General features: G+C 45.2%; 1 protein-coding gene across 1 annotated transcript in view; it reads right to left on the bottom strand.

Moving 5' to 3' along the window:
• Positions 1-27,188, bottom strand: part of LOC115123580 (ubiquitin-protein ligase E3A-like) — a 68,712-nt gene that overhangs the window by 6,600 nt on the left and 34,924 nt on the right. The window lies entirely within an intron of this gene.

Genomic DNA, 27,188 nt, shown 5'->3' with positions numbered 1-27,188 from the left:
TAGAATACAAGAGGGTACATCAGGGGGTGTAGAAGGAGTTAGAATACAAGAGGGTACATCAGGGTGTAGAAGGAGTTAGAATACAAGAGACAGGTACATCAGGGGGTGTAGAAGGAGTTAGAATACAAGAGACAGGTACATCAGGGGGTGTAGAAGGAGTTAGAATACAAGAGACAGGTACATCAGGGGCGTAGAAGGAGTTAGAATACAAGAGACAGGTACATCAGGGGTGTAGAAGGAGTTAGAATACAAGAGACGGGTACATCAGGGGTGTAGAAGGAGTTAGAATACAAGAGACAGGTACATCAGGGGGTGTAGAAGGAGTTAGAATACAAGAGACGGTACATCAGGGGTGTAGAAGGAGTTAGAATACAAGAGACAGGTACATCAGGGGTGTAGAAGGAGTTAGAATACAAGAGGTACAGGGGGTGTAGTTAGAATCAAGGGGTGGGGGTGTAGAAGGAGTTAGAATACAAGAGGGGTGTAGAAGGAGTTAGAATACAAGAGGGGGGGCGTGTAGAAGGAGTTAGAATACAAGAGACAGGTACATCAGGGGGTGTAGAAGGAGTTAGAATACAAGAGACAGGTACATCAGGGGGTGTAGAAGGAGTTAGAATACAAGAGACAGGTACATCAGGGGCGTAGAAGGAGTTAGAATACAAGGGGTGTAGAAGGAGTTAGAATACAAGAGGGGTGTAGAAGGAGTTAGAATACAAGGGGGTGTAGAAGGAGTTAGAATACATCATCAGGGGGTGTAGAAGGAGTTAGAATACAAGAGACAGGTACATCATCAGGGGTGTAGAAGGAGTTAGAATACAAGAGACAGGTACATCAGGGCGTAGAAGGAGTTAGAATACAAGAGACGGGTACATCAGGGGGTGTAGAAGGAGTTAGAATACAAGAGACGGGTACATCAGGGGGTGTAGAAGGAGTTAGAATACAAGAGACAGGTACATCAGGGGGTGTAGAAGGAGTTAGAATACAAGATACGGGTACATCAGGGGGGCGTAGAAGGAGTTAGAATACAAGAGGGTACATCAGTAGAAGGAGTTAGAATACAAGAGGGGTGTAGAAGGAGTTAGAATACAAGGGGGTGTAGAAGGAGTTAGAATACAAGAGACAGGTACATCAGGGGTGTAGAAGGAGTTAGAATACAAGAGACAGGGTACATCAGGGGGCGTAGAAGGAGTTAGAATACAAGAGACGGGTACATCAGGGGGTGTAGAAGGAGTTAGAATACAAGAGACAGGTACATCAGGGGGTGTAGAAGGAGTTAGAATACAAGAGACAGGTACATCAGGGGGTGTAGAAGGAGTTAGAATACAAGAGACAGGTACATCAGGGGGTGTAGAAGGAGTTAGAATACAAGAGACGGGTACATCAGGGGTGTAGAAGGAGTTAGAATACAAGAGGGTGTAGAAGGAGTTAGAATACAAGAGACAGGTACATCAGGGGGTGTAGAAGGAGTTAGAATACAAGAGACGGGTACATCAGGGGGCGTAGAAGGAGTTAGAATACAAGAGGGGGTGTAGAAGGAGTTAGCATACAAGAGGGGGTGTAGAAGGAGTTAGAATACATCAGGGGATGTAGAAGGAGTTAGAATACAAGAGGGTACATCAGGGGCGTAGAAGGAGTTAGAATACAAGAGGGGGGGCGTAGAAGGAGTTAGAATACAAGAGACAGGTACATCAGGGGGGTGTAAAGGAGTTAGAATACATCAGGGGTGAAGAAGGAGTTAGAATACAAGAGGGGGTGTAGAAGGAGTTAGAATACAAGAGACAGGTACATCAGGGGTGTAGAAGGAGTTAGAATACAAGAGACAGGTACATCAGGGGGTGTAGAAGGAGTTAGAATACAAGATACATCAGGGGCGTGGGGAGTACATCAGGGGCGTAGAAGGAGTTAGAATACAAGAGGGGGTGTAGAAGGAGTTAGAATACAAGAGACAGGTACATCAGGGGGTGTAGAAGGAGTTAGAATACAAGAGACAGGTACATCAGGGGGCGTAGAAGGAGTTAGAATACAAGATACGGGTACATCAGGGGGCGTAGAAGGAGTTAGAATACAAGAGGGGGTGTAGAAGGAGTTAGAATACAAGAGGGGGTGTAGAAGGAGTTAGAATACAAGAGACAGGTACATCAGGGGTGTAGAAGGAGTTAGAATACAAGAGACAGGTACATCAGGGGTGTAGAAGGAGTTAGAATACAAGAGACAGGTACATCAGGGGCGTAGAAGGAGTTAGAATACATCAGGGGTGTAGAAGGAGTTAGAATACATCAGGGGTGTAGAAGGAGTTAGAATACAAGAGACGGGTACATCAGGGGGCGTAGAAGGAGTTAGAATACAAGAGACGGGTACATCAGGGGGTGTAGAAGGAGTTAGAATACAAGAGACAGGTACATCAGGGGGTGTAGAAGGAGTTAGAATACAAGAGACAGGTACATCAGGGGGTGTAGAAGGAGTTAGAATACAAGAGACAGGTACATCAGGGGGTGAAGAAGGAGTTAGAATACATCAGGGGGTGTAGAAGGAGTTAGAATACATCAGGGGGTGTAGAAGGAGTTAGAATACAAGAGACGGGTACATCAGGGGGTGTAGAAGGAGTTAGAATACAAGAGACGGGTACATCAGGGGGTGTAGAAGGAGTTAGAATACAAGATACGGGTACATCAGGGGGCGTAGAAGGAGTTAGAATACAAGAGGGGGTGTAGAAGGAGTTAGAATACAAGAGGGGTGTAGAAGGTTAGAATACAGGGGGTGTAGAAGGAGTTAGAATACAAGAGACAGGTACATCAGGGGTGTAGAAGGAGTTAGAATACAAGAGACGGGTACATCAGGGGTGTAGAAGGAGTTAGAATACAAGAGACGGGTACATCAGGGGGTGTAGAAGGAGTTAGAATACAAGAGACGGGTACATCAGGGGGTGTAGAAGGAGTTAGAATACAAGAGACGGGTACATCAGGGGTGTAGAAGGAGTTAGAATACAAGAGACGGGTACATCAGGGGGCGTAGAAGGAGTTAGAATACAAGAGGGAAGAGGGGTGTAGAAGGAGTTAGAATACAAGAGGGGTGTAGAAGGAGTTAGAATACAAGAGGGGGTGTAGAAGGAGTTAGAATACAAGAGACAGGTACATCAGGGGGTGTAGAAGGAGTTAGAATACAAGAGACAGGTACATCAGGGGTGTAGAAGGAGTTAGAATACAAGAGACAGGTACATCAGGGGGCGTAGAAGGAGTTAGAATACAAGAGACAGGTACATCAGGGGTAGAAGGAGTTAGAATACAAGAGTTAGAATACATCAGGGGGTGTAGAAGGAGTTAGAATACAAGAGACGGGTACATCAGGGGGCGTAGAAGGAGTTAGAATACAAGAGACGGGTACATCAGGGGGTGTAGAAGGAGTTAGAATACAAGAGGGGGTGTAGAAGGAGTTAGAATACAAGAGACAGGTACATCAGGGGTGTAGAAGGAGTTAGAATACAAGAGACAGGTACATCAGGGGTGTAGAAGGAGTTAGAATACAAGAGACAGGTACATCAGGGGAAGGAGTAGAAGGAGTTAGAATACAAGAGGGGTGTAGAAGGAGTTAGAATACAAGAGGGGGGGTGTAGAAGGAGTTAGAATACAAGAGACAGGTACATCAGGGGTGTAGAAGGAGTTAGAATACAAGAGACAGGTACATCAGGGGGTGTAGAAGGAGTTAGAATACAAGAGACAGGTACATCAGGGGGTGTAGAAGGAGTTAGAATACAAGAGACAGGTACAGGGGGTGTAGAAGGAGTTAGAATACATCAGGGGGTGTAGAAGGAGTTAGAATACAAGAGACAGGTACATCAGGGGGTGTAGAAGGAGTTAGAATACAAGAGACAGGTACATCAGGGGGTGTAGAAGGAGTTAGAATACAAGAGACAGGTACATCAGGGGTGTAGAAGGAGTTAGAATACAAGAGACAGGTACATCAGGGGGTGTAGAAGGAGTTAGAATACAAGAGACAGGTACATCAGGGGGTGTAGAAGGAGTTAGAATACAAGAGACAGGTACATCAGGGGGTGTAGAAGGAGTTAGAATACAAGAGACGGGTACATCAGGGGTGTAGAAGGAGTTAGAATACAAGAGGGGGTGTAGAAGGAGTTAGAATACAGGGGTGTAGAAGGAGTTAGAATACAAGAGGGGTGTAGAAGGAGTTAGAATACAAGAGACAGGTACATCAGGGGGTGTAGAAGGAGTTAGAATACAAGAGGGGTACATCAGGGGGCGTAGAAGGAGTTAGAATACAAGAGACAGGTACATCAGGGGTGTAGAAGGAGTTAGAATACAAGAGACGGGTACATCAGGGGGTGTAGAAGGAGTTAGAATACAAGAGACAGGTACATCAGGGGGTGTAGAAGGAGTTAGAATACAAGAGACGGGTACATCAGGGGGTGTAGAAGGAGTTAGAATACAAGAGACGGGTACATCAGGGGGTGTAGAAGGAGTTAGAATACAAGAGGGGTGTAGAAGGAGTTAGAATACAAGAGACAGGTACATCAGGGGGTGTAGAAGGAGTTAGAATACAAGAGACGGGTACATCAGGGCGTAGAAGGAGTTAGAATACAAGAGGTGTAGAAGGAGTTAGAATACAAGGGGTGTAGAAGGAGTTAGAATACATCAGGGGATGTAGAAGGAGTTAGAATACAAGAGGGTGTAGAAGGAGTTAGAATACAAGAGGGGGGGTGTAGAAGGAGTTAGAATACAAGAGGGGTGTAGAAGGAGTTAGAATACATCAGGGGTGTAGAAGAAGGAGTTAGAATACAAGAGACAGGGGGGGTGTAGAAGGAGTTAGAATACAAGAGACAGGTACATCAGGGGGTGTAGAAGGAGTTAGAATACAAGAGACAGGTACATCAGGGGGGTGTAGAAGGAGTTAGAATACAAGATACGGGTACATCAGGGGGTGTAGAAGGAGTTAGAATACAAGAGGGGGTGTAGAAGGAGTTAGAATACAAGAGACAGGTACATCAGGGGTGTAGAAGGAGTTAGAATACAAGAGACAGGTACATCAGGGGTGTAGAAGGAGTTAGAATACAAGAGACGGGTACATCAGGGGGCGTAGAAGGAGTTAGAATACAAGAGGGGGTGTAGAAGGAGTTAGAATACAAGAGGGGGTGTAGAAGGAGTTAGAATACAAGAGACAGGTACATCAGGGGGTGTAGAAGGAGTTAGAATACAAGAGACAGGTACATCAGGGGGTGTAGAAGGAGTTAGAATACAAGAGACAGGTACATCAGGGGGCGTAGAAGGAGTTAGAATACATCAGGGGGTGTAGAAGGAGTTAGAATACATCAGGGGGTGTAGAAGGAGTTAGAATACAAGAGACGGGTACATCAGGGGGTGTAGAAGGAGTTAGAATACAAGAGACAGGTACATCAGGGGTGTAGAAGGAGTTAGAATACAAGAGACAGGTACATCAGGGGTGGTGTAGAAGGAGTTAGAATACAAGAGACAGGTACATCAGGGGGTGTAGAAGGAGTTAGAATACAAGAGACAGGTACATCAGGGGGTGTAGAAGGAGTTAGAATACATCAGGGGGTGTAGAAGGAGTTAGAATACATCAGGGGGTGTAGAAGGAGTTAGAATACAAGAGACGGGTACATCAGGGGTGTAGAAGGAGTTAGAATACAAGAGACAGGTACATCAGGGGGTGTAGAAGGAGTTAGAATACAAGATACGGGTACATCAGGGGGCGTAGAAGGAGTTAGAATACAAGAGGGGGTGTACAGGTACATCAGGGGTGTAGAAGGAGTTAGAATACAAGAGAGGGGTGTAGAAGGAGTTAGAATACAAGAGACAGGTACATCAGGGGTGTAGAAGGAGTTAGAATACAAGAGACAGGTACATCAGGGGGTGTAGAAGGAGTTAGAATACAAGAGACGGGTACATCAGGGGGTGTAGAAGGAGTTAGAATACAAGAGACGGGTACATCAGGGGGTGTAGAAGGAGTTAGAATACAAGAGACGGGTACATCAGGGGTGTAGAAGGAGTTAGAATACAAGAGAAGAGAAGGAGTTACAATCAGGGGGGTGTAGAAGGAGTTAGAATACAAGAGACGGTACATCAGGGGGTGTAGAAGGAGTTAGAATACAAGATACAAGAGGGGGTGTAGAAGGAGTTAGAATACAAGAGGGGGTGTAGAAGGAGTTAGAATACAAGAGAGTGTAGAAGGAGTTAGAATACAAGAGAGGGGGGGTGTAGAAGGAGTTAGAATACAAGAGACAGGTACATCAGGGGTGTAGAAGGAGTTAGAATACAAGAGACAGGTACATCAGGGGGTGTAGAAGGAGTTAGAATACAAGAGACAGGTACATCAGGGGTGTAGAAGGAGTTAGAATACAAGAGACAGGTACATCAGGGGGTGTAGAAGGAGTTAGAATACAAGAGACAGGTACATCAGGGGGTGTAGAAGGAGTTAGAATACAAGAGACAGGTACATCAGGGGGCGTAGAAGGAGTTAGAATACAAGAGACAGGTACATCAGGGGGTGAAGAAGGAGTTAGAATACATCAGGGGGTGTAGAAGGAGTTAGAATACAAGAGACGGGTACATCAGGGGGCGTAGAAGGAGTTAGAATACAAGAGACGGGTACATCAGGGGGTGTAGAAGGAGTTAGAATACAAGAGGGGGTGTAGAAGGAGTTAGAATACAAGAGACAGGTACATCAGGGGGTGTAGAAGGAGTTAGAATACAAGAGACAGGTACATCAGGGGTGTAGAAGGAGTTAGAATACAAGAGACAGGTACATCAGGGGTGTAGAAGGAGTTAGAATACAAGAGACAGGTACATCAGGGGTGTAGAAGGAGTTAGAATACAAGAGACAGGTACATCAGGGGGTGTAGAAGGAGTTAGAATACAAGAGACAGGTACATCAGGGGTGTAGAAGGAGTTAGAATACAAGAGACAGGTACATCAGGGGGTGAAGAAGGAGTTAGAATACATCAGGGGGTGTAGAAGGAGTTAGAATACAAGAGACGGGTACATCAGGGGGCGTAGAAGGAGTTAGAATACAAGAGACGGGTACATCAGGGGGTGTAGAAGGAGTTAGAATACAAGAGGGGGTGTAGAAGGAGTTAGAATACAAGAGACAGGTACATCAGGGGGTGTAGAAGGAGTTAGAATACAAGAGACAGGTACATCAGGGGGCGTAGAAGGAGTTAGAATACAAGAGACAGGTACATCAGGGGTGTAGAAGGAGTTAGAATACAAGAGGGGGTGTAGAAGGAGTTAGAATACAAGAGGGGTGTAGAAGGAGTTAGAATACAAGAGACAGGTACATCAGGGGGTGTAGAAGGAGTTAGAATACAAGAGACAGGTACATCAGGGGGTGTAGAAGGAGTTAGAATACAAGAGACAGGTACATCAGGGGGCGTAGAAGGAGTTAGAATACATCAGGGGGTGTAGAAGGAGTTAGAATACATCAGGGGGTGTAGAAGGAGTTAGAATACAAGAGACGGGTACATCAGGGGTGTAGAAGGAGTTAGAATACAAGAGACGGGTACATCAGGGGTGTAGAAGGAGTTAGAATACAAGAGACAGGTACATCAGGGGGTGTAGAAGGAGTTAGAATACAAGAGACAGGTACATCAGGGGGTAGAAGGAGTTAGAATACAAGAGACAGGTACATCAGGGGGTGAGAAGGAGTTAGAATACAAGAGGGGGTGTAGAAGGGAGTTAGAATAGAATACATCAGGGGGTGTAGAAGGAGTTAGAATACAAGAGACGGGTACATCAGGGGGTGTAGAAGGAGTTAGAATACAAGAGACGGGTACATCAGGGGGTGTAGAAGGAGTTAGAATACAAGATACAGGTACATCAGGGGCGTAGAAGGAGTTAGAATACAAGAGACAGGTTAGAATATCAGGGGGTGTAGAAGGAGTTAGAATACAAGAGGGGGTGTAGAAGGAGTTAGAATACAAGAGACAGGTACATCAGGGGTGTAGAAGGAGTTAGAATACAAGAGACGGGTACATCAGGGGTGTAGAAGGAGTTAGAATACAAGAGACAGGGTACATCAGGGGGTGTAGAAGGAGTTAGAATACAAGAGGGGTGTAGAAGGAGTTAGAATACAGAGGGTGTAGAAGGAGTTAGAATACAAGAGACAGGTACATCAGGGGTGTAGAAGGAGTTAGAATACAAGAGACAGGTACATCAGGGGGTGTAGAAGGAGTTAGAATACAAGAGACGGGTACATCAGGGGGGTGTAGAAGGAGTTAGAATACAAGAGACGGTACATCAGGGGGTGTAGAAGGAGTTAGAATACAAGAGACAGGTACATCAGGGGTGTAGAAGGAGTTAGAATACAAGAGACAGGTACATCAGGGGCGTAGAAGGAGTTAGAATACAAGAGACGGGTACATCAGGGGTGTAGAAGGAGTTAGAATACAAGAGGGGGTACATCAGGGGGTGTAGAAGGAGTTAGAATACAAGAGAGGGGTGTAGAAGGAGTTAGAATACAAGAGACAGGTACATCAGGGGTGTAGAAGGAGTTAGAATACAAGAGACAGGTACATCAGGGGTGTAGAAGGAGTTAGAATACAAGAGACAGGTACATCAGGGGGTGTAGAAGGAGTTAGAATACAAGAGACAGGTACATCAGGGGGTGTAGAAGGAGTTAGAATACAAGAGACAGGTACATCAGGGGGTGTAGAAGGAGTTAGAATACAAGAGACAGGTACATCAGGGGGTGTAGAAGGAGTTAGAATACAAGAGGGGGTGTAGGGAGTACAATCAAGAGGGGTGTAGAAGGAGTTAGAATACAAGAGGGTGTAGGGGGTGTAGAAGGAGTTAGAATACAAGAGACAGGTACATCAGGGGTGTAGAAGGAGTTAGAATACAAGAGGGGGTGTAGAAGGAGTTAGAATACAAGAGGGGGGGGTGTAGAAGGAGTTAGAATACAAGAGACAGGTACATCAGGGGTGTAGAAGGAGTTAGAATACAAGAGACAGGTACATCAGGGGGTGTAGAAGGAGTTAGAATACAAGAGACAGGTACATCAGGGGGTGTAGAAGGAGTTAGAATACAAGGGGGTGTAGAAGGAGTTAGAATACAAGAGGGGGTGTAGAAGGAGTTAGAATACAAGAGACAGGTACATCAGGGGTGTAGAAGGAGTTAGAATACAAGAGACAGGTACATCAGGGGGTGTAGAAGGAGTTAGAATACAAGACAGGTACATCAGGGGGTGTAGAAGGAGTTAGAATACAAGAGGGGTGTAGAAGGAGTTAGAATACAAGAGGGGGTGTAGAAGGAGTTAGAATACAAGAGGGGGTGTAGAAGGAGTTAGAATCAGGGGGTGTAGAAGGAGTTAGAATACAAGAGACAGGTACATCAGGGGGTGTAGAAGGAGTTAGAATACAAGAGACAGGTACATCAGGGGTGTAGAAGGAGTTAGAATACAAGAGACAGGTACATCAGGGGGCGTAGAAGGAGTTAGAATACAAGAGGTACATCAGGGGTGTAGAAGGAGTTAGAATACAAGAGGGGTGTAGAAGGAGTTAGAATACAAGAGACAGGTACATCAGGGGGTGTAGAAGGAGTTAGAATACAAGAGACAGGTACATCAGGGGGCGTAGAAGGAGTTAGAATACAAGATACGGGTACATCAGGGGGCGTAGAAGGAGTTAGAATACAAGAGGGGGTGTAGAAGGAGTTAGAATACAAGAGGGGGTGTAGAAGGAGTTAGAATACAAGAGACAGGTACATCAGGGGGTGTAGAAGGAGTTAGAATACAAGAGACAGGTACATCAGGGGGTGTAGAAGGAGTTAGAATACAAGAGACAGGTACATCAGGGGGCGTAGAAGGAGTTAGAATACATCAGGGGGGTGTAGAAGGAGTTAGAATACATCAGGGGGTGTAGAAGGAGTTAGAATACAAGAGACGGGTACATCAGGGGGCGTAGAAGGAGTTAGAATACAAGAGACAGGTACATCAGGGGGTGTAGAAGGAGTTAGAATACAAGAGACAGGTACATCAGGGGCGTAGAAGGAGTTAGAATACAAGAGAGAATACAAGGGTACATCAGGGGTGAAGAAGGAGTTAGAATACATCAGGGGGTGTAGAAGGAGTTAGAATACATCAGGGGGTGTAGAAGGAGTTAGAATACAAGAGACGGTACATCAGGGGTGTAGAAGGAGTTAGAATACAAGAGACAGGTACATCAGGGGTGTAGAAGGAGTTAGAATACAAGATACGGGTACATCAGGGGTGTAGAAGGAGTTAGAATACAAGAGGGGGTGTAGAAGGAGTTAGAATACAAGAGGGGGTGTAGAAGGAGTTAGAATACAAGAGGGGTGTAGAAGGAGTTAGAATACAAGAGACAGGTACATCAGGGGTGTAGAAGGAGTTAGAATACAAGAGACAGTACATCAGGGGTGTAGAAGGAGTTAGAATACAAGAGACAGGTACATCAGGGGTGTAGAAGGAGTTAGAATACAAGAGACAGGTACATCAGGGGGTGTAGAAGGAGTTAGAATACAAGAGACAGGGTACATCAGGGGGTGTAGAAGGAGTTAGAATACAAGAGACAGGTACATCAGGGGGTGTAGAAGGAGTTAGAATACAAGAGGGAAGAGGGGTGTAGAAGGAGTTAGAATTACAAGAGGGGTGTAGAAGGAGTTAGAATACAAGAGACAGGTACATCAGGGGTGTAGAAGGAGTTAGAATACAAGATACAGGTACATCAGGGGTGTAGAAGGAGTTAGAATACAAGAGGGGTGTAGAAGGAGTTAGAATACAAGAGGGGTGTAGAAGGAGTTAGAATACAAGAGGGGTGTAGAAGGAGTTAGAATACAAGAGACAGGTACATCAGGGGGTGTAGAAGGAGTTAGAATACAAGAGACAGGTACATCAGGGGGTGTAGAAGGAGTTAGAATACAAGAGACAGGTACATCAGGGGGTGTAGAAGGAGTTAGAATACAAGAGACAGGTACATCAGGGGGTGTAGAAGGAGTTAGAATACAAGAGACAGGTACATCAGGGGGTGTAGAAGGAGTTAGAATACAAGAGACAGGTACATCAGGGGGTGTAGAAGGAGTTAGAATACAAGAGACAGGTACATCAGGGGGTGAAGAAGGAGTTAGAATACATCAGGGGGTGTAGAAGGAGTTAGAATACAAGAGACAGGTACATCAGGGGTGTAGAAGGAGTTAGAATACAAGAGACGGGTACATCAGGGGGTGTAGAAGGAGTTAGAATACAAGAGGGGGTGTAGAAGGAGTTAGAATACAAGAGACAGGTACATCAGGGGGTGTAGAAGGAGTTAGAATACAAGAGACAGGTACATCAGGGGTGTAGAAGGAGTTAGAATACAAGAGACAGGTACATCAGGGGTGTAGAAGGAGTTAGAATACAAGAGACAGGTACATCAGGGGGTGTAGAAGGAGTTAGAATACAAGAGACAGGTACATCAGGGGGTGTAGAAGGAGTTAGAATACAAGAGACAGGTACATCAGGGGTGTAGAAGAAGGAGTTAGAATACAAGAGACAGGTACATCAGGGGTGTAGAAGGAGTTAGAATACATCAGGGGGTGTAGAAGGAGTTAGAATACAAGAGACGGGTACATCAGGGGTGTAGAAGGAGTTAGAATACAAGAGACGGGTACATCAGGGGGTGTAGAAGGAGTTAGAATACAAGAGGGGGGGGGTGTAGAAGGAGTTAGAATACAAGAGACAGGTACATCAGGGGGTAGAAGGAGTTAGAATACAAGAGGGGTGGGGGTAGAAGGAGTTAGAATACAAGAGGGGTGTAGAAGGAGTTAGAATACAAGAGACAGGTACATCAGGGGGTGTAGAAGGAGTTAGAATACAAGAGACAGGTACATCAGGGGGTGTAGAAGGAGTTAGAATACAAGAGACAGGTACATCAGGGGGTGTAGAAGGAGTTAGAATACAAGAGAAGGAGTTAGAATACATCAGGGGGTGTAGAAGGAGTTAGAATACAAGAGACAGGTACATCAGGGGGCGTGAATAGAGGAGTTAGAATACAAGAGACAGGTACATCAGGGGTGTAGAAGGAGTTAGAATACAAGAGACAGGTACATCAGGGGTGTAGAAGGAGTTAGAATACAAGAGGGGTGGGGTAGAAGGTACATCAGGGGTGTAGAAGGAGTTAGAATACAAGAGACAGGTACATCAGGGGGTGTAGAAGGAGTTAGAATACAAGAGACAGGTACATCAGGGGGTGTAGAAGGAGTTAGAATACAAGAGACGGGTACATCAGGGGCGTAGAAGGAGTTAGAATACAAGAGACGGGTACATCAGGGGGTGTAGAAGGAGTTAGAATACAAGAGACAGGTACATCAGGGGGTGTAGAAGGAGTTAGAATACAAGAGACAGGTACATCAGGGGCGTAGAAGGAGTTAGAATACAAGAGACAGGTACATCAGGGGGTGAGAAGGAGTTAGAATACATCAGGGGGTGTAGAAGGAGTTAGAATACAAGAGGGGTGTAGAAGGAGTTAGAATACAAGAGACGGGTACATCAGGGGTGTAGAAGGAGTTAGAATACAAGAGACAGGTACATCAGGGGTGTAGAAGGAGTTAGAATACAAGAGGGGGTGTCAGGGGAGTTAGAATACAAGAGACAGGTACATCAGGGGGTGTAGAAGGAGTTAGAATACAAGAGACAGGTACATCAGGGGGTGTAGAAGGAGTTAGAATACAAGAGACAGGTACATCAGGGGGTGTAGAAGGAGTTAGAATACAAGAGACAGGTACATCAGGGGTGTAGAAGGAGTTAGAATACAAGAGACAGGTACATCAGGGGTGTAGAAGGAGTTAGAATACAAGAGACAGGTACATCAGGGGGTGTAGAAGGAGTTAGAATACAAGAGACAGGGTGTAGAAGGAGTAGAATACAAGAGGGGGGTGTAGAAGGAGTTAGAATACAAGGGGGTGAAGGAGTTAGAATTAAGAATACATCAGGGGGTGTAGAAGGAGTTAGAATACAAGAATACATCAGGGGGTGTAGAAGGAGTTAGAATACAAGAGACAGGTACATCAGGGGGTGTAGAAGGAGTTAGAATACAAGAGACAGGTACATCAGGGGGCGTAGAAGGAGTTAGAATACAAGAGACAGGTACATCAGGGGGTGTAGAAGGAGTTAGAATACAAGAGACAGGGTACATCAGGGGCGTAGAAGGAGTTAGAATACATCAGGGGGGTGTAGAAGGAGTTAGAATACAAGAGGGGGTGTAGAAGGAGTTAGAATACAAGAGACAGGTACATCAGGGGGTGTAGAAGGAGTTAGAATACAAGAGACAGGTACATCAGGGGGTGTAGAAGGAGTTAGAATACAAGAGACAGGTACATCAGGGGGCGTAGAAGGAGTTAGAATACAAGAGGGGGTGTAGAAGGAGTTAGAATACAAGAGACAGGTCATCAGGGGTGTAGAAGGAGTTAGAATACAAGAGACAGGTACATCAGGGGGGTGTAGAAGGAGTTAGAATACAAGAGACAGGTACATCAGGGGGTGTAGAAGGAGTTAGAATACAAGAGACAGGTACATCAGGGGGTGTAGAAGGAGTTAGAATACAAGAGACAGGTACATCAGGGGTGTAGAAGGAGTTAGAATACAAGAGACAGGTACATCAGGGGTGAGAAGGAGTTAGAATACAAGGGGGTGTAGAAGGAGTTAGAATAAAGAGAGTTAGAATACATCAGGGGGTGTAGAAGGAGTTAGAATACAAGAGACAGGTACATCAGGGGGTGTAGAAGGAGTTAGAATACAAGAGACGGGTACATCAGGGGCGTAGAAGGAGTTAGAATACAAGAGGGTGTAGAAGGAGTTAGAATACAAGAGGGGTGTAGAAGGAGTTAGAATACAAGAGACAGGTACATCAGGGGGTGTTAGAATACAAGAGACAGGTACATCAGGGGGTTAGAATTACAAGAGACAGGTACATCAGGGGGTGTAGAAGGAGTTAGAATACAAGAGACAGGTACATCAGGGGTGTAGAAGGAGTTAGAATACAAGAGACAGGTACATCAGGGGTGTAGAAGGAGTTAGAATACAAGAGACAGGTACATCAGGGGTGTAGAAGGAGTTAGAATACAAGAGGTGGAAGGAGTTAGTACAGGATACATCAGGGGGTGTAGAAGGAGTTAGAATACAAGAGGGAAGTGTAGAAGGAGTTAGAATACAAGAGGGGGTGTAGAAGGAGTTAGAATACAAGAGACAGGTACATCAGGGGGTGTAGAAGGAGTTAGAATACAAGAGACAGGTACATCAGGGGTGTAGAAGGAGTTAGAATACAAGAGACAGGTACATCAGGGGGTGTAGAAGGAGTTAGAATACAAGAGGGGGTGTAGAAGGAGTTAGAATACAAGAGGGGTGTAGAAGGAGTTAGAATACAAGAGACAGGTACATCAGGGGTGTGTAGAAGGAGTTAGAATACAAGAGACAGGTACATCAGGGGTGTAGAAGGAGTTAGAATACAAGAGACAGGTACATCAGGGGGTGTAGAAGGAGTTAGAATACATCAGGGGTGTAGAAGGAGTTAGAATACATCAGGGGGTGTAGAAGGAGTTAGAATACAAGAGACGGGTACATCAGGGGCGTAGAAGTTAGAATACAAGGAGTTAGAATAATACAAGAGACAGGTACATCAGGGGCGTAGAAGGAGTTAGAATACAAGAGACAGGTACATCAGGGGGTGTAGAAGGAGTTAGAATACAAGAGGGGGGGTAGAAGGAGTTAGAATACAAGAGGGGGTGTAGAAGGGGGGTGTAGAAGGAGTTAGAATACAAGAGACAGGTACATCAGGGGTGAAAGGAGTTAGAATACAAGAGACAGGTACATCAGGGGGTGTAGAAGGAGTTAGAATACAAGAGAAGGGTACATCAGGGGGTGTAGAAGGAGTTAGAATACAAGAGACGGGTACATCAGGGGGTGTAGAAGGAGTTAGAATACAAGAGACAGGTACATCAGGGCGTAGAAGGACAGGTACATCAGTTAGAATACAAGAGACAGGGTACATCAGGGGTGTAGAAGGAGTTAGAATACAGAGAGGTACATCAGGGGTGTAGAAGGAGTTAGAATACAAGAGACAGGTTAGAATCAGGGGGTGTAGAAGGAGTTAGAATACAAGAGACAGGTACATCAGGGGGTGTAGAAGGAGTTAGAATACAAGAGACGGGTACATCAGGGGCGTAGAATACAAGAGAATACATCAGAGGGGTGTAGAAGGAGTTAGAATACAAGAGGGGGGTGTAGAAGGAGTTAGAATACAAGAGACAGGTACATCAGGGGGTGTAGAAGGAGTTAGAATACAAGAGACAGGTACATCAGGGGGCGTAGAAGGAGTTAGAATACAAGAGACGGTACATCAGGGGTGTAGAAGGAGTTAGAATACAAAGAGGGTGTAGAAGGAGTACATCAGGGGGTGTAGAAGGAGTTAGAATACAAGAGACAGGTACATCAGGGGGTGTAGAAGGAGTTAGAATACAAGAGACAGAAGGTACATCAGGGGGTGTAGAAGGAGTTAGAATACAAGAGACGGGTACATCAGGGGGTGTAGAAGGAGTTAGAATACAAGAGGGGTGGGGGTGAGAAGGAGTTAGAATACAAGAGGGTGTAGAAGGAGTTAGAATACAAGAGACAGGTACATCAGGGGGTGTAGAAGGAGTTAGAATACAAGAGGGTGTGAGAAGGAGTTAGAATACAGGGGGTGTAGAAGGAGTTAGAATACAAGAGACAGAATACAAGAGACAGGTACATCAGGGGGTGTAGAAGGAGTTAGAATACAAGAGGGGGTGTAGAAGGAGTTAGAATACAAGAGGGGTGTAGAAGGAGTTAGAATACAAGAGACAGGTACATCAGGGGTGTAGAAGGAGTTAGAATACAAGAGACAGGTACATCAGGGGGTGTAGAAGGAGTTAGAATACAAGAGACAGGTACATCAGGGGTGTAGAAGGAGTTAGAATACAGAGGGGGTGTAGAAGGAGTTAGAATACATCAGGGGGTGTAGAAGGAGTTAGAATACAAGAGACGGGTACATCAGGGGGCGTAGAAGGAGTTAGAATACAAGAGACAGGTACATCAGGGGGTGTAGAAGGAGTTAGAATACAAGATACGGGTACATCAGGGGCGTAGAAGGAGTTAGAATACAAGAGGGGTGTAGAAGGAGTTAGAATACAAGAGGGGGTGTAGAAGGAGTTAGAATACAAGAGACAGGTACATCAGGGGTGTAGAAGGAGTTAGAATACAAGAGACGGGTACATCAGGGGTGTAGAAGGAGTTAGAATACAAGAGACACATCAGGGGTGTAGAAGGAGTTAGAATACAAGAGACCGGTACATCAGGGGGTGTAGAAGGAGTTAGAATACAAGAGACGGGTACATCAGGGGCGTAGAAGGAGTTAGAATACAAGAGACAGGTACATCAGGGGGTGTAGAAGGAGTTAGAATACAAGAGGGGTGTGAAGGAGTTAGAATACAAGGGGGTGTAGTAGTTAGAATACAAGAGGGGGTGTAGAAGGAGTTAGAATACAAGAGACAGGTACATCAGGGGTGTAGAAGGAGTTAGAATACAAGAGGGTACATCAGGGGTGTAGAAGGAGTTAGAATACAAGAGGGGTGTGAGTTAGAATACAAGAGAGGTACATTAGAATACAAAGAGGGGGTGTAGAAGGAGTTAGAATACAAGAGACAGGTACATCAGGGGGTGTAGAAGGAGTTAGAATACAAGAGACAGGTACATCAGGGGTGTAGAAGGAGTTAGAATACAAGAGAAGGAGGAATACATCAGGGGTGTAGAAGGAGTTAGAATACAAGAGACAGGTACATCAGGGGTGTAGAAGGAGTTAGAATACAAGAGACAGGTACATCAGGGGTGTAGAAGGAGTTAGAATACAAGAGACAGGTACATCAGGGGTGTAGAAGGAGTTAGAATACAAGAGACAGGTACATCAGGGGGTGAAAGGAGTTAGTTAGAATACAAGGGGTGTAGAAGGAGTTAGAATACAAGAGGGCGTAGAAGGTTAGAATACAGGGGTGTAGAAGGAGTTAGAATACAAGAGACAGGTACATCAGGGCGTAGAAGGAGTTAGAATACAAGAGACGGAGTTAGAATCAGGGGTGTAGAAGGAGTTAGAATACAAGAGAGAAGGAGTTAGAATACAAGAGACAGGTACATCAGGGGGTGTAGAAGGAGTTAGAATACAAGAGACAGGTACATCAGGGGGTGTAGAAGGAGTTAGAATACAAGAGACAGGTACATCAGGGGGTGTAGAAGGAGTTAGAATACAAGAGACAGGTACATCAGGGGGTGTAGAAGGAGTTAGAATACAAGAGACGGGTACATCAGGGGGTGTAGAAGGAGTTAGAATACAAGATACGGATACATCAGGGGCGTAGAAGGAGTTAGAATACAAGAGAAGAGGGGTGTAGAAGGAGTTAGAATCAAGAGGGGTGTAGAAGGAGTTAGAATACAAGAGAGAGGGGTGTAGAAGGAGTTAGAATACAAGAGACAGGTACATCAGGGGGTGTAGAAGGAGTTAGAATACAAGAGACAGGTACATCAGGGGGTGTAGAAGGAGTTAGAATACAAGAGACAAGGTACATCAGGGGGTGTAGAAGGAGTTAGAATACAAGAGACAGGTACATCAGGGGTGTAGAAGGAGTTAGAATACAAGAGACAGGTACATCAGGGGTGTAGAAGGAGTTAGAATACAAGAGACAGGTACATCAGGGGGGTGTAGAAGGAGTTAGAATACAAGAGACAGGTACATCAGGGGGTGTAGAAGGAGTTAGAATACAAGAGACAGGTACATCAGGGGGTGTAGAAGGAGTTAGAATACAAGAGACAGGTACATCAGGGGGTGTAGAAGGAGTTAGAATACAAGAGACAGGTACATCAGGGGGTGTAGAAGGAGTTAGAATACAAGAGACAGGTACATCAGGGGTGTAGAAGGAGTTAGAATACAAGAGAGAGTTAGAATACAAGAGAGGTACATCAGGGGGGCGTAGAAGGAGTTAGAATACAAGAGACAGGTACATCAGGGGTGTGTAGAAGGAGTTAGAATACAAGAGACAGGTACATCAGGGGGTGTAGAAGGAGTTAGAATACAAGAGACAGGTACATCAGGGGTGTAGAAGGAGTTAGAATACAAGAGGTGTAGAGAGTTAGAATACAAGGTACATCAGGGGTGTAGAAGGAGTTAGAATACAAGAGACAGGTACATCAGGGGGTGTAGAAGGAGTTAGAATACAAGAGGGGTGTAGAAGGAGTTAGAATACAAGAGGTACATCAGGGGTGTAGAAGGAGTTAGAATACAAGAGGGTGTAGAAGGAGTTAGAATACAAGAGGGGGTGTAGAAGGAGTTAGAATACAAGAGACAGGTACATCAGGGGGTGTAGAAGGAGTTAGAATACAAGAGACAGGTACATCAGGGGGTGTAGAAGGAGTTAGAATACAAGAGACAGGTACATCAGGGGCGTGAAGGAGTTAGAATACATCAGGGGTGTAGAAGGAGTTAGAATACATCAGGGGGTGTAGAAGGAGTTAGAATACAAGAGACGGGTACATCAGGGGCGTAGAAGGAGTTAGAATACAAGAGACGGGTACATCAGGGGGTGTAGAAGGAGTTAGAATACAAGAGAGAAGGAGTTAGAATACAGGTACATCAGGGGTGTAGAAGGAGTTAGAATACAAGAGACAGGTACATCAGGGGGCGTAGAAGGAGTTAGAATACAAGAGACAGGTACATCAGGGGGTGAAGAAGGAGTTAGAATACATCAGGGGGTGTAGAAGGAGTTAGAATACATCAGGGGGTGTAGAAGGAGTTAGAATACAAGAGACGGGTACATCAGGGGGCGTAGAAGGAGTTAGAATACAAGAGACGGGTACATCAGGGGGTGTAGAAGGAGTTAGAATACAAGAGACAGGTACATCAGGGGGTGTAGAAGGAGTTAGAATACAAGAGACAGGTACATCAGGGGTAGAAGGAGTTAGAATACAAGAGACAGGTACATCAGGGGGTGTAGAAGGAGTTAGAATACAAAGAGGGTGTAGAAGGAGTTAGAATACAAGAGACAGGGGGGTGTAGAAGGAGTTAGAATACAAGAGACGGGTACATCAGGGCGTAGAAGGAGTTAGAATACAAGAGACGGGTACATCAGGGGGTGTAGAAGGAGTTAGAATACAAGAGGGGGTGTAGAAGGAGTTAGAATACAAGAGACAGGTACATCAGGGGGTGTAGAAGGAGTTAGAATACAAGAGACAGGTACATCAGGGGGTGTAGAAGGAGTTAGAATACAAGAGACAGGTACATCAGGGGGTAGAAGGAGTTAGAATACAAGAGAAGGAGTACATCAGGGGGTGTAGAAGGAGTTAGAATACAAGAGACAGGTACATCAGGGGGTGTAGAAGGAGTTAGAATACAAGAGACAGGTACATCAGGGGTGTAGAAGGAGTTAGAATACAAGAGACAGGTACATCAGGGGTGAAGAAGGAGTTAGAATACATCAGGGGGTGTAGAAGGAGTTAGAATACAAGAGTGTCAGGGGGCGTAAAGGAGTTAGAATACAAGAGAAGGAGTTACATCAGGGGGTGTAGAAGGAGTTAGAATACAAGAGACAGGTACATCAGGGGGTGTAGAAGGAGTTAGAATACAAGAGACAGGTACATCAGGGGGCGTAGAAGGAGTTAGAATACAAGAGACAGGTACATCAGGGGGCGTAGAAGGAGTTAGAATACAAGAGGGGGTGTAGAAGGAGTTAGAATACAAGAGGGGTGTAGAAGGAGTTAGAATACAAGAGACAGGTACATCAGGGGGTGTAGAAGGAGTTAGAATACAAGAGACAGGTACATCAGGGGTGTAGAAGGAGTTAGAATACAAGAGACAGGTACATCAGGGGCGTAGAAGGAGTTAGAATACATCAGGGGGTGTAGAAGGAGTTAGAATACATCAGGGGTGTAGAAGGAGTTAGAATACAAGAGACAGGTACATCAGGGGGGCGTAGAAGGAGTTAGAATACAAGAGACGGGTACATCAGGGGGTGTAGAAGGAGTTAGAATACAAGAGACAGGTACATCAGGGGGTGTAGAAGGAGTTAGAATACAAGAGACAGGTACATCAGGGGTGTAGAAGGAGTTAGAATACAAGAGACAGGTACATCAGGGGTGTAGAAGGAGTTAGAATACAAGGGGTGTCAGGGGTGTAGAAGGAGTTAGAATACAAGAGACGGGTACATCAGGGGCGTAGAAGGAGTTAGAATACAAGAGACAGGTACATCAGGGGGTGTAGAAGGAGTTAGAATACAAGAGACAGGTACATCAGGGGTGTAGAAGGAGTTAGAATACAAGGTAGGGGTGTAGAAGGAGTTAGAATACAAGAGGGGTGTAGAAGGAGTTAGAATACAAGAGGGGGTGTAGAAGGAGTTAGAATACAAGAGACAGGTACATCAGGGGGTGTAGAAGGAGTTAGAATACAAGAGGGGTACATCAGGGGGTGTAGAAGGAGTTAGAATACAAGAGACAGGTACATCAGGGGTGTAGAAGGAGTTAGAATACAAGAGACGGGTACATCAGGGGGTGTAGAAGGAGTTAGAATACAAGAGACAGGTACATCAGGGGTGTAGAAGGAGTTAGAATACAAGAGTAGAAGGAGTTAGAATACAAGAGAGGGTGTAGAAGGAGTTAGAATACAAGAGGGGTGTAGAAGGAGTTAGAATACAAGAGTTAGAATACAAGAGACAGGTACATCAGGGGCGTAGAAGGAGTTAGAATACAAGAGGGGTGTCAGAAGGAGTTAGAATACAAGAGGGGTGTAGAAGGAGTTAGAATACAAGAGACAGGTACATCAGGGGTGTAGAAGGAGTTAGAATACAGAGGGGTGTAGAAGGAGTTAGAATACAGAAGGTGTAGAAGGAGTTAGAATACAAGAGACAGGTACATCAGGGGTGTAGAAGGAGTTAGAATACAAGAGACAGGTACATCAGGGGGCGTAGAAGGAGTTAGAATACAAGAGACAGGTACATCAGGGGTGTAGAAGGAGTTAGAATACAAGAGGAAGGGGTGTAGAAGGAGTTAGAATACATCAGGGGGTGTAGAAGGAGTTAGAATACAAGAGACGGGTACATCAGGGGCGTAGAAGGAGTTAGAATACAAGAGACGGGTACATCAGGGGTGTAGAAGGAGTTAGAATACAAGATACGGGGTGTCAGGGGCGTAAAGGAGTTAGAATACAAGAGGGGGTGTAGAAGGAGTTAGAATCAGGGGGTGTAGAAGGAGTTAGAATACAAGAGACAGGTACATCAGGGGGTGTAGAAGGAGTTAGAATACAAGAGACGGGTACATCAGGGGTGTAGAAGGAGTTAGAATACAAGAGACAGGTACATCAGGGGTGTAGAAGGAGTTAGAATACAAGAGACAGGTACATCAGGGGCGTTAGAAGGAGTTAGAATACAAGAGACAGGTACATCAGGGGGTGAGAAGGAGTTAGAATACAAGAGGGTACATCAGGTGTAGAAGGAGTTAGAATACAAGAGGGGTGTAGAAGGAGTTAGAATACAAGAGGGGTGTAGAAGGAGTTAGAATACAAGAGACAGGTACATCAGGGGGTGTAGAAGGAGTTAGAATACAAGAGACGGGTACATCAGGGGTGTGTAGAAGGAGTTAGAATACAAGAGGGGGTGTAGAAGGAGTTAGAATACAAGAGGGGGTGTAGAAGGAGTTAGAATACAAGAGACAGGTACATCAGGGGGTGTAGAAGGAGTTAGAATACAAGAGACGGGTACATCAGGGGGTGTAGAAGGAGTTAGAATACAAGAGACGGGTACATCAGGGGGTGTAGAAGGAGTTAGAATACAAGAGGGGGTGTAGAAGGAGTTAGAATACAAGAGGGGGTGTAGAAGGAGTTAGAATACAAGAGACGGGTACATCAGGGGGTGAGAGGAGTTAGAATACAAGAGACGGTACATCAGGGGTGTAGAAGGAGTTAGAATACAAGAGGGGGTGTAGAAGGAGTTAGAATACAAGAGGGGGTGTAGAAGGAGTTAGAATACAAGAGACAGGTACATCAGGGGGTGTAGAAGGAGTTAGAATACAAGAGGGGGTGTAGAAGGAGTTAGAATACAAGAGGGGGTGTAGAAGGAGTTAGAATACAAGAGACAGGTACATCAGGGGTGTAGAAGGAGTTAGAATACAAGAGACAGGTACATCAGGGGGTAGAAGGAGTTAGAATACAAGAGACAGGTACATCAGGGGGTGTAGAAGGAGTTAGAATACAAGAGACAGGTACATCAGGGGGTGTAGAAGGAGTTAGAATACAAGAGACAGGTACATCAGGGGGCGTAGAAGGAGTTAGAATACAAGAGACAGGTACATCAGGGGGTGTAGAAGGTGGGGGTGTAGAAGGAGTTAGAATACATCAGGGGTGTAGAAGGTGTAGACAGGGGTTAGAAGAATACATCAGGGGTGTAGAAGGAGTTAGAATACAAGAGGGGGTACATCAGGGGGGTGTAGAAGGAGTTAGAATACAAGAGACAGGTACATCAGGGGTGTAGAAGGAGTTAGAATACATCAGGGGGGTGTAGAAGGAGTTAGAATACAAGAGACAGGTACATACAGGGGTGTAGAAGGAGTTAGAATACAAGAGACAGGTACATCAGGGGGTGTAGAAGGAGTTAGAATACAAGAGACAGGTACATCAGGGGCGTAGAAGGAGTTAGAATACAAGAATACATCAGGGGTGTAGAAGGAGTTAGAATACAAGAGGGGGTGTAGAAGGAGTTAGAATACAAGAGACAGGTACATCAGGGGTGTAGAAGGTTAGAATACAAGAGACAGGTACATCAGGGGTGTAGAAGGAGTTAGAATACAAGAGACAGGTACATCAGGGGAGTAGAAGTGTAGAAGGAGTTAGAATACATCAGGGGTGTAGAAGGAGTTAGAATACAAGAGACAGGGGGTGTAGAAGGAGTTAGAATACAAGAGACGGGTACATCAGGGGGCGTAGAAGGAGTTAGAATACAAGAGACGGGTACATCAGGGGGTGTAGAAGGAGTTAGAATACAAGAGGGGTTAGAATCAGAGGGGGTGTAGAAGGAGTTAGAATACAAGAGACAGGTACATCAGGGGTGTAGAAGGAGTTAGAATACAAGAGACAGGTACATCAGGGGGTGTAGAAGGAGTTAGAATACAAGAGACAGGTACATCAGGGGGGCGTAGAAGGAGTTAGAATACAAGAGACGGGTACATCAGGGGGTGTAGAAGGAGTTAGAATACAAGAGACGGGTACATCAGGGGTGTAGAAGGAGTTAGAATACAAGAGACGGGTACATCAGGGGGTGTAGAAGGAGTTAGAATACAAGAGACGGGTACATCAGGGGTGTAGAAGGAGTTAGAATACAAGAGGGGGGTGTAGAAGGAGTTAGAATACAAGAGGGGTGTAGAAGGAGTTAGAATACAAGAGACAGGTACATCAGGGGTGTAGAAGGAGTTAGAATACAAGACAGGGGGGTGTAGAAGGAGTTAGAATACAAGAGGGGTGTAGAAGGAGTTAGAATACAAGAGACAGGTACATCAGGGGGTGTAGAAGGAGTTAGAATACAAGAGACAGGTACATCAGGGGGTGTAGAAGGAGTTAGAATACAAGAGACAGGTACATCAGGGGGTGTAGAAGGAGTTAGAATACAAGAGACAGGTACATCAGGGGTGTAGAAGGAGTTAGAATACAAGAGACAGGTACATCAGGGGTGTAGAAGGAGTTAGAATACATCAGGGGTGTAGAAGGAGTTAGAATACAAGAGACAGGTACATCAGGGGTGTAGAAGGAGTTAGAATACAAGAGACAGAATACATCAGGGGTGGTACATCAGGGGGTGTAAAGGAGTTAGAATACAAGAGACAGGTACATCAGGGGTGTAGAAGGAGTTAGAATACAAGGGGGTGGTGTAGAAGGAGTTAGAATACATCAGGGGTGTAGAAGGAGTTAGAATACAAGAAGGAGTTAGAATACAAGAGACGGGTACATCAGGGGGCGTAGAAGGAGTTAGAATACAAGAGACGGGTACATCAGGGGTGTAGAAGGAGTTAGAATACAAGAGACAAGAGTACATCAGGGGTGTAGAAGGAGTTAGAATACAAGAGACAGGTACATCAGGGGGTGTAGAAGGAGTTAGAATACAAGAGACAGGTACATCAGGGGTGAAGAAGGAGTTAGAATACATCAGGGGTAGAAGGAGTTAGAATACATCAGGGGTGTAGAAGGAGTTAGAATACAAGAGACGGGTACATCAGGGGGCGTAGAAGGAGTTAGAATACAAGATACGGGTACATCAGGGGGTGTAGAAGGAGTTAGAATACAAGAGACGGGTACATCAGGGGTGTAGAAGGAGTTAGAATACAAGAGGGGGGTGTAGAAGGAGTTAGAATACAAGAGGGGTGTAGAAGGAGTTAGAATACAAGAGACAGGTACATCAGGGGTGTAGAAGGAGTTAGAATACAAGAGACAAGGGTACATCAGGGGGTGTAGAAGGAGTTAGAATACAAGAGACAGGTACATCAGGGGTGTAGAAGGAGTTAGAATACAAGAGACAGGTACATCAGGGGGGCGTAGAAGGAGTTAGAATACAAGAGACGGGTACATCAGGGGTGTAGAAGGAGTTAGAATACAAGAGGGTAAGAGGGGGGCATGTAGAAGGAGTTAGAATACAAGAGGGGTGTAGAAGGAGTTAGAATACAAGAGGTGTAGAAGGAGTTAGAATACAAGAGACAGGTACATCAGGGGTGTAGAAGGAGTTAGAATACAAGAGACAGGTACATCAGGGGGTGTAGAAGGAGTTAGAATACAAGAGACAGGTACATCAGGGGTGTAGAAGGAGTTAGAATACAAGAGACGGGTACATCAGGGGCGTAGAAGGAGTTAGAATACAAGAGACAAGTACATCAGGGGGTGAGAAGGAGTTAGAATACAAGAGGGGGGGTGTAGAAGGAGTTAGAATACAAGAGGGGTGTAGAAGGAGTTTAGAATACAAGAGGGGTGTAGAAGGAGTTAGAATCAGGGGGTGTAGAAGGAGTTAGAATACAAGAGACAGGTACATCAGGGGGTGTAGAAGGAGTTAGAATACAAGAGGGGGTGTAGAAGGTTAGAATACAAGAGGGGTGTAGAAGGAGTTAGAATACAAGAGACAGGTACATCAGGGGGTGTAGAAGGAGTTAGAATACAAGAGGGGGTGTAGAAGGAGTTAGAATACAAGAGGGGGTGTAGAAGGAGTTAGAATACAAGAGACAGGTACATCAGGGGTGTAGAAGGAGTTAGAATACAAGAGACAGGTACATCAGGGGCGTAGAAGGAGTTAGAATACAAGAGACAGGTACATCAGGGGGTGTAGAAGGAGTTAGAATACATCAGGGGTGTAGAAGGAGTTAGAATACATCAGGGGTGTAGAAGGAGTTAGAATACAAGAGACAGGTACATCAGGGGTGTAGAAGGAGTTAGAATACAAGAGACGGGTACATCAGGGGCGTAGAAGGAGTTAGAATACAAGATACAGGTACATCAGGGGTAGAAGGAGTTAGAATACAAGAGGGGGTGTAGAAGGAGTTAGAATACAAGGGGTGTAGAAGGAGTTAGAATACAAGAGACAGGTACATCAGGGGGTGTAGAAGGAGTTAGAATACAAGAGACGGGTACATCAGGGGTGTAGAAGGAGTTAGAATACAAGAGACGGGTACATCAGGGGGTGTAGAAGGAGTTAGAATACAAGAGACGGGTACATCAGGGGCGTAGAAGGAGTTAGAATACAAGAGACGGGTACATCAGGGGCGTAGAAGGAGTTAGAATACAAGAGGGGGTGTAGAAGGAGTTAGAATACAAGAGGGGGTGTAGAAGGAGTTAGAATACAAGGGGGTGTAGAAGGAGTTAGAATACAAGAGACAGGTACATCAGGGGCGTAGAAGGAGTTAGAATACAAGAGACGGGTACATCAGGGGTGTAGAAGGAGTTAGAATACAAGAGGGGTGTAGAAGGAGTTAGAATACAAGAGGGGTGTAGAAGGAGTTAGAATACAAGAGACAGGTACATCAGGGGGTGTAGAAGGAGTTAGAATACAAGAGACAGGTACATCAGGGGTGTAGAAGGAGTTAGAATACAAGAGACAGGTACATCAGGGGTGTAGAAGGAGTTAGAATACAAGAGGGGGGGTGTAGAAGGAGTTAGAATACAAGAGGGTGTAGAAGGAGTTAGAATACAAGAGGGTACATCAGGGGTGTAGAAGGAGTTAGAATACAAGAGACGGGTACATCAGGGGGTGTAGAAGGAGTTAGAATACAAGAGGGGGTGTAGAAGGAGTTAGAATACAAGAGGGGGTGTAGAAGGAGTTAGAATACAAGAGACAGGTACATCAGGGGGTGTAGAAGGAGTTAGAATACAAGAGGGGGTGTAGAAGGAGTTAGAATACAAGAGGGGTGTAGAAGGAGTTAGAATACAAGAGACAGGTACATCAGGGGGTGTAGAAGGAGTTAGAATACAAGAGACAGGTACATCAGGGGGCGTAGAAGGAGTTAGAATACAAGAGACAGGTACATCAGGGGGTGTAGAAGGAGTTAGAATACAAGAGACAGGTACATCAGGGGGTGTAGAAGGAGTTAGAATACAAGAGACAGGTACATCAGGGGCGTAGAAGGAGTTAGAATACAAGAGACAGGTACATCAGGGGTGAGAAGGAAGTTAGAATACATCAGGGGGTGTAGAAGGAGTTAGAATACAAGGGGGTGTAGAAGGAGTTAGAATACAAGAGACAGGTACATCAGGGGGTGTAGAAGGAGTTAGAATACAAGAGACGGGTACATCAGGGGTGTAGAAGGAGTTAGAATACAAGAGGGGGTGTAGAAGGAGTTAGAATACAAGAGACAGGTACATCAGGGGGTGTAGAAGGAGTTAGAATACAAGAGACAGGTACATCAGGGGCGTAGAAGGAGTTAGAATACAAGAGACAGGTACATCAGGGGCGTAGAAGGAGTTAGAATACAAGAGACGGGTACATCAGGGGTGTAGAAGGAGTTAGAATACAAGAGGGGTGTAGAAGGAGTTAGAATACAAGAGACAGGTACATCAGGGGTGTAGAAGGAGTTAGAATACAAGAGACAGGTACATCAGGGGGTGTAGAAGGAGTTAGAATACAAGAGACAGGTACATCAGGGGTGTAGAAGGAGTTAGA

The sequence above is a fragment of the Oncorhynchus nerka genome, linkage group LG25, assembly GCF_034236695.1.
Source record: "Oncorhynchus nerka isolate Pitt River linkage group LG25, Oner_Uvic_2.0, whole genome shotgun sequence".
Taxonomy (NCBI): domain Eukaryota; kingdom Metazoa; phylum Chordata; class Actinopteri; order Salmoniformes; family Salmonidae; genus Oncorhynchus; species Oncorhynchus nerka.
The sequence above is the reverse complement of the archived record's forward strand: the minus strand, read 5'-3'. Positions and strand labels throughout refer to the sequence as shown.